This window comes from Bombina bombina, chromosome 1 (assembly GCF_027579735.1).
Source record: "Bombina bombina isolate aBomBom1 chromosome 1, aBomBom1.pri, whole genome shotgun sequence".
NCBI lineage: Eukaryota > Metazoa > Chordata > Amphibia > Anura > Bombinatoridae > Bombina > Bombina bombina.
The window spans coordinates 319557950-319571336 of NC_069499.1; positions in this window are offsets into that span (position 1 = coordinate 319557950).

Sequence of the window (13387 nt, forward strand, 5' to 3'; positions counted from 1 at the left end):
TCTATCCTTGAAATTCTGTCTTTGGACATTGTAATTTCCTTTAGTTTATATCCCCTTTTCAGGAATCTCTCCCCCAGGTCCACAGCCTGACTTTCAAATTCTGCATCCAAAGAGCAGTTTCTTTTCAGTCTTATAAACTGCCCATTTAGGACAGACCTGAATACCCTTTTAGGGTGACTACTGTGGGCGTGGAGAAGAGTATTCCCAGCTATGGGTTTCCTATATATTTTCCTTACAATTTGTCCTTGGTCCGTACCTGATAAATTCACATCCAAATAGTTGATATTATCTGTGTTAAACTCATGTGTAAACTTGATGCCTAAATCATTGGTATTTAAAACCTTAACAAAATCAGTGGCCTCAGTCTCACTACCCCTCCAGATGACCAACAGGTCATCTATATATCGTTTATAATATACAATTTTCTTCCTCCAGTGCCCATCACCCGCATAGATGTGGGACAGCTCCCACCAACCCATAAATAGGTTGGCATAGGAGGGGGCAAACTTCGCCCCCATAGCTGTCCCACATCTCTGCAAGTAATGGACACCTTCAAAAAGAAACATATTATGTGTGAGTAAAAATTGAGTGATGCGTAGTATATATGAACAAAATCCCTGATCATACGTGGTATACCTTTCCAAGAAAAAGCTTACTGCTTCCAAACCCTTGCTGTGAGGGATGGACGAGTACAGTGAAGTGACATCTATTGTGAGCCACCCATATTCCTGTTCCCACTGTATCTCATCCATCTCCACCAACAACTGTTTAGTGTCATAAAGGTAGCTGGGCAGTTCCCTCACCAATGGTTGTAAAATTTCGTCCAACCATTGGGATAATGGTTCTATTAAAGAACCTATCCCACTGATGATGGGTCTGCCCTTGACTTCCACTAAGGATTTGTGAACCTTAGGTAGAAAATTAAATATTGGTATTATCGGATTTGTGACTGTAAGGAAAGAACTAGTGTGTTCATCTATATAACCAGCTTCACAGCCTTCATCTATCAGATGACTAAGTTCATATTTGAAACGACTAGTAGGGTTAAATTCCAGAATTTGATATTGTGTATGGTCTGTAAGCTGTCGTAATGATTCCTGGACAAAAAATTCTTTGTCCATTACCACCACAGACCCCCCCTTATCCGCAGAGCGTATAACCAACTTCTTGTTATCTTGCAAACTTTTAAGTGCAAAAGATTCAGATTTGGTTAAATTGGAGTATTTTTTCTCCTGGACTGTATATGACAATTTGGTTAAATCAAATTCCACTCTTTTCTGGAATTTTTCCAAAATATTTCCCTCGATTGAATGGGGTAAAATTTGGAAGGCTTAGATAAGGAAGGAACTTTCTCAATGTATGTAATGTCTTGTTGGTTGATTACTGTTGAACCCTCTTCAAATAAAGCTTCTAAGGACTGTACATCACTTTGTTCTTGAAAAGTCAAATCTATGTGTGTTGCAGTAGGTAATATGTCCCTGTTAGTGACATCTGACTGAAATGTATCGGGTGTGTGTTGAAATGTTTTTTAATAGTGAGATTTCTAATTAGCTTATTCACATCAACAAGTGTTTGGAAAAGGTTGAAGTTTTCAGCTGGAACAAAGTTTAAACCATAGCTCAAAACCTTAAATCCACATCACTTAGTTCCTGTGAAGATAAGTTAATTACAGAGTTTAGTTGTATTTTGTTAGGGATCTCCCCCGTCGAGGTGGTAGTCCCTGCTCTTTCAATATTCCCTTTTCTGGTCTTATTCCTCCCCCCCCCTTCTGGTCCTTTTTGGGGTCTGGAAAAAACCTGAGCTAATTCTGAGCTGGCTGCCCCTCTAAGATCCCTGTTTTCTGGATCATTACTCACTTGTGGGCTGTATTTGGACTGTGTGTCCCTACTTGTAGTGGCCAAATTCTGTTCTGATGCTGGCTCTGTTTCAGTTTCATCTCCTGAGGTTGAATATTCCCCTGAAGATTCTACCTCGCTGTCATTAAAGGTCACTTTCTTAGATTTGTTATTCTTGTTCCTATTTTTATTTTTATTTTTGTTATTGTTTTTCTTATTCTCTTTAGGGAACCTTTTTTGATCATTCTCTTTCCTATAGAAAGATCTTTGTTTTTTATTCCAAATATATATCTTGTTTGTTTCGTAATCTACAGAATCCCTCAAAAACTTATCATGTTTAATATCCATGATCAAAGATTTCGTTTTTGACACAGATTCCCTGAGAATACAATCAAACTTGCTGAATAACAAATCTTGGCTACGTGAATGTAACTCTAATTGCAAAACATCAATTTCATTGGAAGTTATGGACAACAATTTAGTTTTAAATTCCAATAACATGCCCATTAGCTTAAATGAACAATCAGAAAGGACACTATTCCACACTCTAATGAACTCTACATCTTCAACTACAAAAGTGGGGAACTTGTTGATTCTTAATCCCCTCGGGATCATACCACTTTTGATATACTTTTGCAGAGTTCATATGTCCCACTTGAGTCTCGTTTCCTTTATTAAAAGAGACTCCAATGTATCAAATAATTTACTAAGAGTATAAGTGGATATGTCCGTTGAAAACACTGTCTCTGAATCTTGAAAATCTCCAACTCTTTCAACCATAGTGAGCAATGAATAAAATTTAACATCCAAATTGTCCGTATTAGGATCCATTATGCGTGTTTTCTATTTCTTAATTCCTGTTAGGGAAATTCTGGGTTTGAATGTGCTCTGGTAACGTTAGTAGGAAACCACTACAATTGATACAAAAAGTACAAATGTTTCCGGCACCAAATACTCCCCAAAAGGTCTCTATGCATATATGTATCTCAGTAGATAATCACCGTTGTCACAAACTAAACTCGGTGTTACAAAGCTGACTTGGTCCGCTCCTTCACCACTCACCTCCGCTTCAGGGATCAAGAGATGACGTACCCAATAGACTCAGCCTTTCCTCCCAATACCTTCAGAGCTCTCCGGCTATATACTTTACCACTGTCCGCTGTTATGTTCTGGGACGTGGACTGCAGATCGCACTGCTCAGCTGGGTTATGCTCCGTCTTCCTGGTATCGGGGGATCTCGGCGTCTGACGTCACAGAATCAGTTCCCCCGGCATTCCGGTTCTCGCGAGAGGTGAGCGGACTATGCTTCCAGGAAATAACGTCCTCACCTCCGTGCAAATCCTTTGTTTCAATAAGTCAATAAGCAAAAAGGGATAAGGATGCACTGGTAGTCAATCAGGCGTGTTAAGAAAGATTTATTTGAAGAAAACTTAAAATTCCAAAAATGGACAATACTTTCAAGGATAAGTGTGAGGGGTTTGTTCCACCCCAAGGACTGCTTGCTGACGCGTTTCGGCTCCACAGGCCGTAATCGTAGCTGCAGTCAATTGCTCCAATGGTCCTTAAGTACCATTTGGAGCTAGCTAATAGGTTAAAATCAGTTACACCCTTTTTTTTTTACTTGTGGTGGAACAAATACTACCCTTAAAGTCTGCATTTGACATATATGTACATAATTAGACAATATATATATATGTCCATACAAAAAACTTAATACTGTATGACTCACAAAATTTCATGTTATAAATTGCCCATTTGCCCACATTAACATAATAAAGTTTGCACAATTTGTTGCAAATATAGATACATACCAATACATTTCAAGATAACACAGTCAAATACTGTAACCATATAGTTATTAATTAGTAGAATTAAACTAGAAAAATTGATTGATATAATCCCTAATTAATGTGAAAACATATATACAGGAGTCAATCTAATCTAGATAGATCTAAAGAAACAATTTAAATATATGTGTTTCATTTAACTGCAACATTACTTCTAACCAGTAATTTACAAGATATGAAGTCATAATGGATAGCTATCTATATACAGTGGGCTAATGCAGAATAGTAACAGGATCAAGATCTATACCTAAGGAGGGTTCTCAAATAAACTTAGCTTTAGGGGTTAATAATTTTATTATAGGTTGCGGCGGTATAGGGGGGGCAGGATAGGGTTTAATAAAAATATTATAGGTGGCGACGGTGTAGGGGGGGGCAGATTAGGGGTTAATAAGTTTAATATAGCTGGCGGCAGGGTCCGGGAGCGGCGGTTTAGGGGTTAAACTATTTATTTAGTTGCGGCGAGGTCCAGGATCCGCAGGATAGGGGTTAATAACTTTATTATAGGTGGCGGTGGTATAGGGGGGGCAGGATAGGGGTTAATAGGTATAATGTATTTGGCGGCGGTGTCCGGGAGCGGTGGTTAGGGGTTAATACATTTATAAGAGTTGCGGCGGGGTCTAGGAGCGGCGATTTAGGGGTTAATAACTTTTTTCGTTGCGGGGGGCTCCGGGGGCGCGGTATAGGGGGTAGAACAGTGTAGTTAGTGTGAGTGCTTAGTGACAGGGGTATCAATAAAGCTGTCAAAAAGCCGAAGAGCAGCAAGATCGGATGAGTGATAACTCTCACAGTCCGCTGCTCATCGCCCCGTACTTGGTGCGCAGCTTTTTGACAGCTTTATTGATAACTTAGGCGAAATTTTTCAGGTCCGCGGGTAGGCGAGCTTAGGCGGGCGTATTGGGCCGGCGAAGGCAGGTAAGTAGACGGCTTGATAACTAGGCCTCATAGGATGCACTTTAAAGTTTTTTTTGTCTTTTAGCAAATGTCTAGTTTTAGAAACAAACAGATATGTAGCAGGTCATAGCTTAAATGTGCTGATATAGGATGCGCTTTAACCATTTTTTGTCTTTTTCAGCAAATGGCTAGTTTTAGAAACAAACAGATATGTAGCAGGTCATAGCCTTGACAATACTTTTAAAGGGACGGTGTAGCTCTTTAAACATAACTGACGTAGACGACTGTTTAGCAGTTAGCTGATTTTAGAGTCTCTCAAAGTCTTTAGCAGAGCAATAAAAGTTTATTACATAGACATTTTAGCTAGGTTATGTAACCGTTTAACCCTTATTTTAATTGCATGGTGTTTATGCAATTTTTGTATTCACAAATGCATTGTATCATTCTCTTCTTTGTTTAAATCTATCATCTCAGTTATCAGATATTTGTAATATTTACATTTTGTAATGTTCATTATTTATAGGTGATTCGGGTTACATGAGCCGTAATTGGCTCATTACGCTATCGCGTAATCTGGCTGATGAGGCACAGGTGTGCTACAATCGGGCACACAAGTGGACTAGTGGAATGCATGTTTGGGCTCCTCAAAATACGCTTTAGATGCCTAGGAGCCCTCCAATACAGCCCTAGTAAGGTGGCGAAGATCATTATAGCCTGCAGCGTCCTTCATAACATTGCTCAGCAGGCTGGGATGCTGCAGAATGTCCAGATGCCCTGAGACCTCCAACAAGATGAGGAGGACGATGAAGTGCTCGAGGGGCCATCCTGGGATGAGGAGGTCAATGTCAGAGCCAACATCATCAACCGCCACTTCAGACGGTAAATACTCTAAGTTATATAGGAGCATTGTGAAAATGTGAAGCTTTTATTGAAATGAAAGTATAATCGTGCGAACATGTTAGGATTTTTCAATAAATGACTATATCAAAATCTAAAATATATTTTATTATCATAGGTAATTTATACATCATATGACTCTAGCATTGGCTCCTGTGATGACTTTGCCACCTGATTTTTAAAGACAACATTAGATGATAAGTATACACAATGTATGGACCAAGAATGGGGGGGGGGGTAAAAATGATTTTACATGTAGTATTTAGTTTAGACATTATTAGATTTTAGATATTCTGAAAGGGATTAATGCCACAGATAGCAGATACAGGGATACTCTGAAGCACATAGTATTGTCAAAGTCATACATCAGAGGTTAAGTATGCACAATGTATGTGACTCAGCTTCACACTTGATTGTTAGAACATAACACAGAGGCCACATACGCTTAGTAAGCTATTGCTATAAACATTTTAGGAAATCCTTAGTGTTAGGGGGAGGGATGCAGAACTATGTACCATTTGATTAGATATTTGATTTACACTTTATTTTCAATTAGGGAGATTGACTTCATCTACAGACTGAAAGTAAATAACACCAATGTAATCATGTCTGTGACATTGTCTTTCAACTGTGCTGACTTCTACAGCATATAAAGACACCTTCACATTGTAAGTATACACATTGTATGGAACCAGACAGGGGGGGGGTGGTCCCTGATCCATCCATATATGGCACACAATTAGTTTACATGTCTTACTCAGTTTAGACATTATTAGATTTTAGATATTCTGAATTTGATTAATGTGACAGATAGCAGAGAAAGGGATACTCTGAAGCACATTAAAGGTTACACAGTCATACATCAAAGGTTAAGCATGCACAATGTATATGACTCAGCTTCACACTTGATTGTTAGAATATAAGACAAAAGAGGCTACATACGCTTAGTAAGTTATTGCTATAAACAATTTAGGAAGTAGTTAGTTTTAGGGGGAGGGATGCAGAACTATGTACCATTTTATTAGATATTTGATTTATACTTTATTTTCAATTAGGGAGATTGACTTCATCTACAGACTGAAAGTGAAGAAACCAGACTGAAAGTGAAGAAACCAGACTGAAAGTGAAGAAACCAGACTGAAAGTGAAGAAACCAGACTGAAAGTGAAGACTGTGCTGACTTCTACAACATATAAAGACACTTTCACATTGTAAGTATACACAATGTCGGGGAAAAGACTGGGGGGATGCAGGATACATCCTAATGGAAACACTTATGTTTCCTCTCATTTCTCTTAGATGGTATTTCACAATCCTCTATTTTTAAAGCGATGAATGTGACACATAATGCAGATAAAATGATATTTGGAATAGACTCGACTTTTAAAGATCATACATCAGGTTAGTTTGCACAATGCATGCTATTAAGAATCATAGGAGGAATACTGGTGCAATTATTGATTAATATTTACAATGTGTCTAATAATTAGTCTGCCCAATATCCTATTTTTATATAATTTATTTCATATACATTCCCACTACTTTGTGCTAGAGAGGACTGTGACCGATCACACAGATAAAGGGTTATATTTCATATGAAATAATTTCATAGGACACATCTAGGTATTTTACTTTTTGCAGGGACATGAAATATTACATTCAATTATGTCTCTCATACAATTGAATATTTAGTAATATACTTTCAAAAATAGGATATTAGGTATTTAATGTTAAATGTTAATATGTGAGTTAACTTTTGATTACACAATTTAATGTGATTAATTTCAAACTATGTATATATAGATATCCAGTCTGAACCTGCCTTTAATATCAGAACAAATCATAAAGTTTAGACTAGAGCATAGGCAGAAGATGTGTTATGAAATAACATAATTGCTTTCACATTAAAATTATTTTTATTTTTTGTTTTTCTTTCAGACTTTTAAGTTTGCTGATTTCACAAAACTTTTTTTTTAAACAAAATAAATATATTTACATGCTATATATTCTTTTATTTATTACTTAAAATGTTTCAAAACCAGACATATGTATATATATATATATATATATATATATATTATATATTATATATATATTATATATATAAAGATTTCACAACAGACATTACCTAGGATGGTAGACATCTGAATTTAGATTCATCAGACATCAAATAGGAATAATGCTATTTTTTTGGGCAAAGACGAATATGCGTAACAGAGCTAAAATGGAAGTGCGCATCTGTGAAATCCCTATCCTCCGCCATTTTATACATTGAATATTGATTCATACAAAAATTTTGAATATTACTTTTTAACATTAAATATTTACAATGCTCATTTTTGAATTTTGTCATATACACAAATGTAAATATACGTGAAAGATTTCTAAAATATACTCATCACACTACTAGATCAAAATAAATTCATAATCACGGATGCGCAATTACGTTTTTAATTATTGCCCAATGCTCATGGAAGATATAATTGCACAGAGACGTGAACATGGGTTTGCTGTTATAGTGGCATTACTTTAGACATGTTGGTCAAATGTGTACATTAATTTGTCTAAATGTTAAGAATACAGTATCATAAGTTTCAATATTATAAATAAAGTTATCTATACTATCAATATACATTTTTAAATGAAAGATCCCTGTATAAAAATTAATGAAAATACAAGAATACATAATATGACTCAAAGGGACAGTCAACAACATAAAATATTTAAAATAAACATACATGATCACTTTATTTATAAATAAAAATTAAAAAACAATGAACTCTTGTGCAGAATTAAAATATTTTTTTCTTTGTCAAATTCAAAAACAATGTATGATTTTTTGTGTCAAAGTTATGACTTGTATTAATGATATCCAATCCTGATTGAATATTTTACAGATATAGATGTTGGTGCTGAACCCTCAAGCTCGAGTTTGTCCCTGTCTGGTATGTCTCATTATACTTCACTTTTGGCTTACACATTTGGACAATACATTTTATAGTGATGTCGTGAATAGTTTGCCGGCGAATAGTTCCCGGCAAACATAGCATGCGATGTTCGATCCGCCCCCTATTCGTCATCATTGAGTAAACTTTGACCCTGTACCTCACAGTCAGAAGACACATTACAGCCAATCAGCAGCAGACCCTCCCTCCCACACCCTCCCACCACCTGGACAGCATCCATTTTAGATTCAATTGGAAGCTGCATTCTTAGTGAGAGGAGGGACAGTGTAGCTGCTGCTGATTTAATAGGGAAATCGATAGTTAGGCTAGTGTATTCAGTGTCCACTACAGTCCTGAAGGACTCATCTGATCTCTGCTGTAAGGACAGCACCCCAAAAGCCCTTTTTAGGGCTAGAACATCAGTCTGCTTTTTTTTTATACCCTTAAATTATAAATCACAGTATAACATATGTTAGCAATAATAATGGGGCATGTAAAAAGAAGAGAAAGGAGGTGGGGGAGGAGATACGGGGAGGAGAGGGGGAATAGGAGGGGGAGGGGGTGTGGAGCTATGGGGTATTTAGTTAAACTAAATTGTCGGGGTGTTCCCTCAGCTAAGATTAGTAATGCTTCAGAATTCAGGGTTTTAGTACTCGTACCTGAATGAAGGGAAAGTATTAGTGTGTGGAGTATACTACTCTAGGGGCAGCTGTATCAATTAGGTGTAGGTGCAATATACTCCAGCCTTAAGCTATAAGGAACAAAAACAAAGGTTGGAGAGCTTACTATAGGGACTGAACTCTATAAAGAGAAACAAACTATTCTACTTAACAAGTCTAAGTATATGCCTAAGAGTACAAATTATTAGGGAAATCTGTGAATGTTGATTACTGCAGGCTTGAGTGTTGTGCGCTCTCGTATAATTGTAGGCTTACATACTCAGAGCATCACATAAATCCTGAGTATATTACATAGGAGCTAGTGTTTCACATTTCCAACTCAACTGCCAGTGCTACAAAATCTGTACAGAAAGTAGGGGTGAGGCCTCAAAGTTGTTGTTTCCCCTATTCTCCATAACATCTCACTGCATCACCAATAGGATGAATAGAATCAACATCATTATAGACAATATAATGACATACAACAATCATATTTACTTGTTACATAAAATGCAAGAAAGTGTGTAAGTTAACGTTTTGGTCTTATTTCCAGACCCAGAATGTTATCTTATTGTCTTCTATGCGTAGTTAAGTCTGGATAGTTCAGCCCTAAGAAATATATAGAACACATATAGAAAAGGATACCGTTACAAAGTTGCCTGTAAAATAAAAATAAATCCTAAGGCTAGCTACATTCGTTATTATTAGTTTTAATTGTATATATTGTATTACATTAGTTATCATTGTAGCTAGCTTAGGGTTTCTTTATAGGTATTTATTTTTAAATAGAATAATTTAGTTAATGATAGTTATTTTTATTTAGATTTATTTAAATTATATTAAGTTAGTGGGGTGTTAGGGTTAGAGCTTAGATGTTAGGGGTTAATAAATAATATATAGGTGTCGGCGATGTTGGGGGCGGCAGATTAGGGGTTCAAAGTATAATGTAGGTGACGGCGATGTCCGGAGCGGCAGAGTTAGGGGTTACTATTATATCTAGGTGGGCGGTGATGTCGGGGCGGGCAGATTAGGGGTTAATAAGTGTAATATTAGGGCTGTTTAGACTCAGGGGTTCATGTTAGTGTGTTAGGTGTAGACATAAAAAGTATTTCCCCATAGGAATCAATGGGGCTGCATTAGAAGCTGAACACTGCTTTTTTGCAGGTGTTAGGTTTTTTTTCAGCCGGCTCTCCCCTATTGATTCCTATGAGGAAAAGCTAAATTTTGCTCTATGCTCACTTTTTTTGCGGCTAACGCCGGGTTTGTAAAAACCCGTAATACCAGCATTGTCTGTAGGTGAACAGTGAGGGAAACACCGCACCCCTGTTAACGCAAAACTCGTAATCTAGGTGTTATTTTGCACGCACATTTAGCTGCATAATGCAAACAGCCAAATTGCGTGTGTGTTCACGTATTCACTATAGAAGTCAATAGAGAAAACAAATAGAAAAAAATCCACACAAAAACCCTAATATGTTCTGCAAAGCCCTTGAAGTTTTCTCTGGTTGATCATTTCTAGCACGAAGTCAACCACAAACCACAAGCTCACGTTCACCTTAACCAGCCCTTGTAATGACTGGTTATTTAACAAATTTGACCCTTTCTGGGTGCACTTTAAGCTAGCGCTCCACTCATAACCTGGCCCTAAATAAGTTATTTATAAGAATAAATCATGAAAGTGAAATAAAAGCTACAAAAAAACAGCCTGTTTTGGTTAGGGTAAATTTTGAACTCATACTTTAAATTTGACAGCAACTAGTAAAAAGATAATTAAAAGCAGAAGTATAAGACACAGTTTCACAGAAGATGTCTGAGTGTTCCAAACTGCATAAACAAATGATGCTGTCAAATTATGAAACAATAAACAAATGTAGGAAAAGTGTAAACATCATGTAGGAGAATAACCTCAATAAACTGAACATTTATTAGTTACAGAGCTTGAGAAAATAAGACTCTGCTGACTTCCATATGGACAAGTAAATATTTCTAAGATCCCATGGAGATTACTAATAACCCAATGACACATTTATTATGTTTGGTGATCAGACATAGGAATATAACTTCATCTAATATAAAGATACCTATTATATTTGACCACTAAAGCTGGTCAAGTGAGGGTAGGATATTTTGCATTTTGTAGAATCTGTGTGAGTATTTCAATTTCACCTTAGTTTTGTGCTCAATAATTATGAGTAAAAAGAGGAACAATTCAAAGCCAATTAAATGACAAACAGAATAACATTCTAAACAAGAGCTATAATGCTGGAGTGTCACATTCATGCCTGAGGCCATAAAGGTTCCCAGCCATTTCTGTTTAAAAGCCTCTTGTTTAAAGGACAAAAAGTGCAAAGGAAAAAAAGCTCTGAGGTGTTATTAAGAAGTTAAATACAAAGTTAAAGTCCATAATGCACTGATGTGATCTAACTGAACACCTCTGGTGATTCAATGACAGGAGGCATATGTGTCTGTAACTATAAATAAATAGCTAGCTCCCAGTAGTGCCTTGTTGCTCCTAAGCATACCTTGTTATGTTTTGAACAAAGGATACTAAGGGCAAGATTACAAGTTGTGCTGCAAATCTGGTTTTTTTCACAATTGCGAAAAAACCGCAGGCGTTAAGGTTTTTTGCATTTGGGGTTGCGCAGCGCGTATTATAAGTTGCAAATAAACTTATTTTGCTCGTGCGTTAACCGGTCGTAATCCAGATTGTGTGCGTGTTCACTGTAATTCCCCTATAGAATTAAATGGAGAAGACAAAAATAAAATAAAAACTAAAACCTCAATCTGTTGCACAAACTCCATGATGTAATTTCTCCTCGAAAAGTGTACATGAAAATGTGATTATTTCATATTGCAAGAATGTTTTTTTAATGGAATATGTTCTATTTATTTTTAAATAAATATTTCTCGTATATATATGTGATGATTTTTAGACTGACATAACTATTTATAGTGAGATATTTTATATGAATATATATATGTCTAGATATATCAAGATCTAAATGTGATTATTCTCTTAGAAAATTCCTCTGAGATATTGTTAATGTGCATAAGATTGTGATGTAAAATCTTTTTATTTCTCCATAGTTAAACATAACTCTATATAAATAAATCCATGTTTACTAACACCCGAGATCTCCTATCTGTGAGCCCTTATAACTTATTGTGCAATATATTTTTAAAATAAGTTTTAATAGACAGTGTTATTATGAGTGCAACTTTACTTTGTAATGTATTTTTGAAGTGTTTTGTCTATCTATCTATCTTCTATCTATCTATCTATCTATCTATCTATCTATCTATCTATCTATCTATCTATCTATCTATTGGGTACTTGTACAGCGCAAACTAATCACCCGTGAGGGTCTCAAGGTGCTAAGGGAGGAGGGAAAGAGGGGGCTAAGAGAGGGACGATTCAGTCAGGTCTTGAGGTCCTTCCTGAGTTTGTAAGGGAGGTGGATTGTCTGAGGTGCAGTTGAGAGGGAGTTCCAAGATTTTGCTGTCAAATATGAAAATGATCTTCCTCCAGCTGTGTTTTCTTGATGCAGGGGATGACTGCGAGTGCTGGTGGGCAGAGCGGAGTTGTCTGGTGGGAGTGTATAATTATGCAGTGGTTTGATGTATTTGGGACCAATGTTGTAGAGGCCTTGAATGCGTGGGTTAGGAGCTTGAAGGTAATTCTCTTGTTGACTGGAGCCAGTGCAGGTGATTTGTGCTATGGCGAGGGATGTCAAGGATGAGTCTGGCTGAGGTGTTCTGAATGCGTTGGAGTTCGTTTCTGAGCTTGATGGTGGACCCGTCGTAGAGTGCTTTGTCGTAGTTCAGTCGACTACTGACGAGGTGGGGGTGACAAATTTTCTGGTTTCGTGGGATCCACTTGAAGATTTATCACAGTAGGTTGGAGTATGTGAAAGCAAGGTTGAATAGACGGCGTTGGACTTGGCGGTCCAAGAAGTGATGAGTCGAGGATGATCCTAGATTTCGTGCATTGTGTGTTTGGAGTTGGAGAGTGTCCAAGGGCTGTGGGCCACCAGTAGTCATCACATTGATTTGTGGGCCCGAGAAGGAGGATTTTGGTCTTGTCATTGTTAAGTTTGAGACAGTTGTTGTTCATTCCAGGTGGCGATTGCTGCTAGTCCTTCGTGGACGTTTTTGCTTGGCGGGTCTTGGGTGAGTTAGATAATTAACTGGGTGTCGTCGGCATAGGAGACAATGTTGAGGTTGTGTTGTCGGACAATTGGTGGTGAGGTGGGCCATGTAGATGTTGAAGAGGGTGGGCTGAGAGAAGAGCCTTGGGGTATGCCACAGCTGATT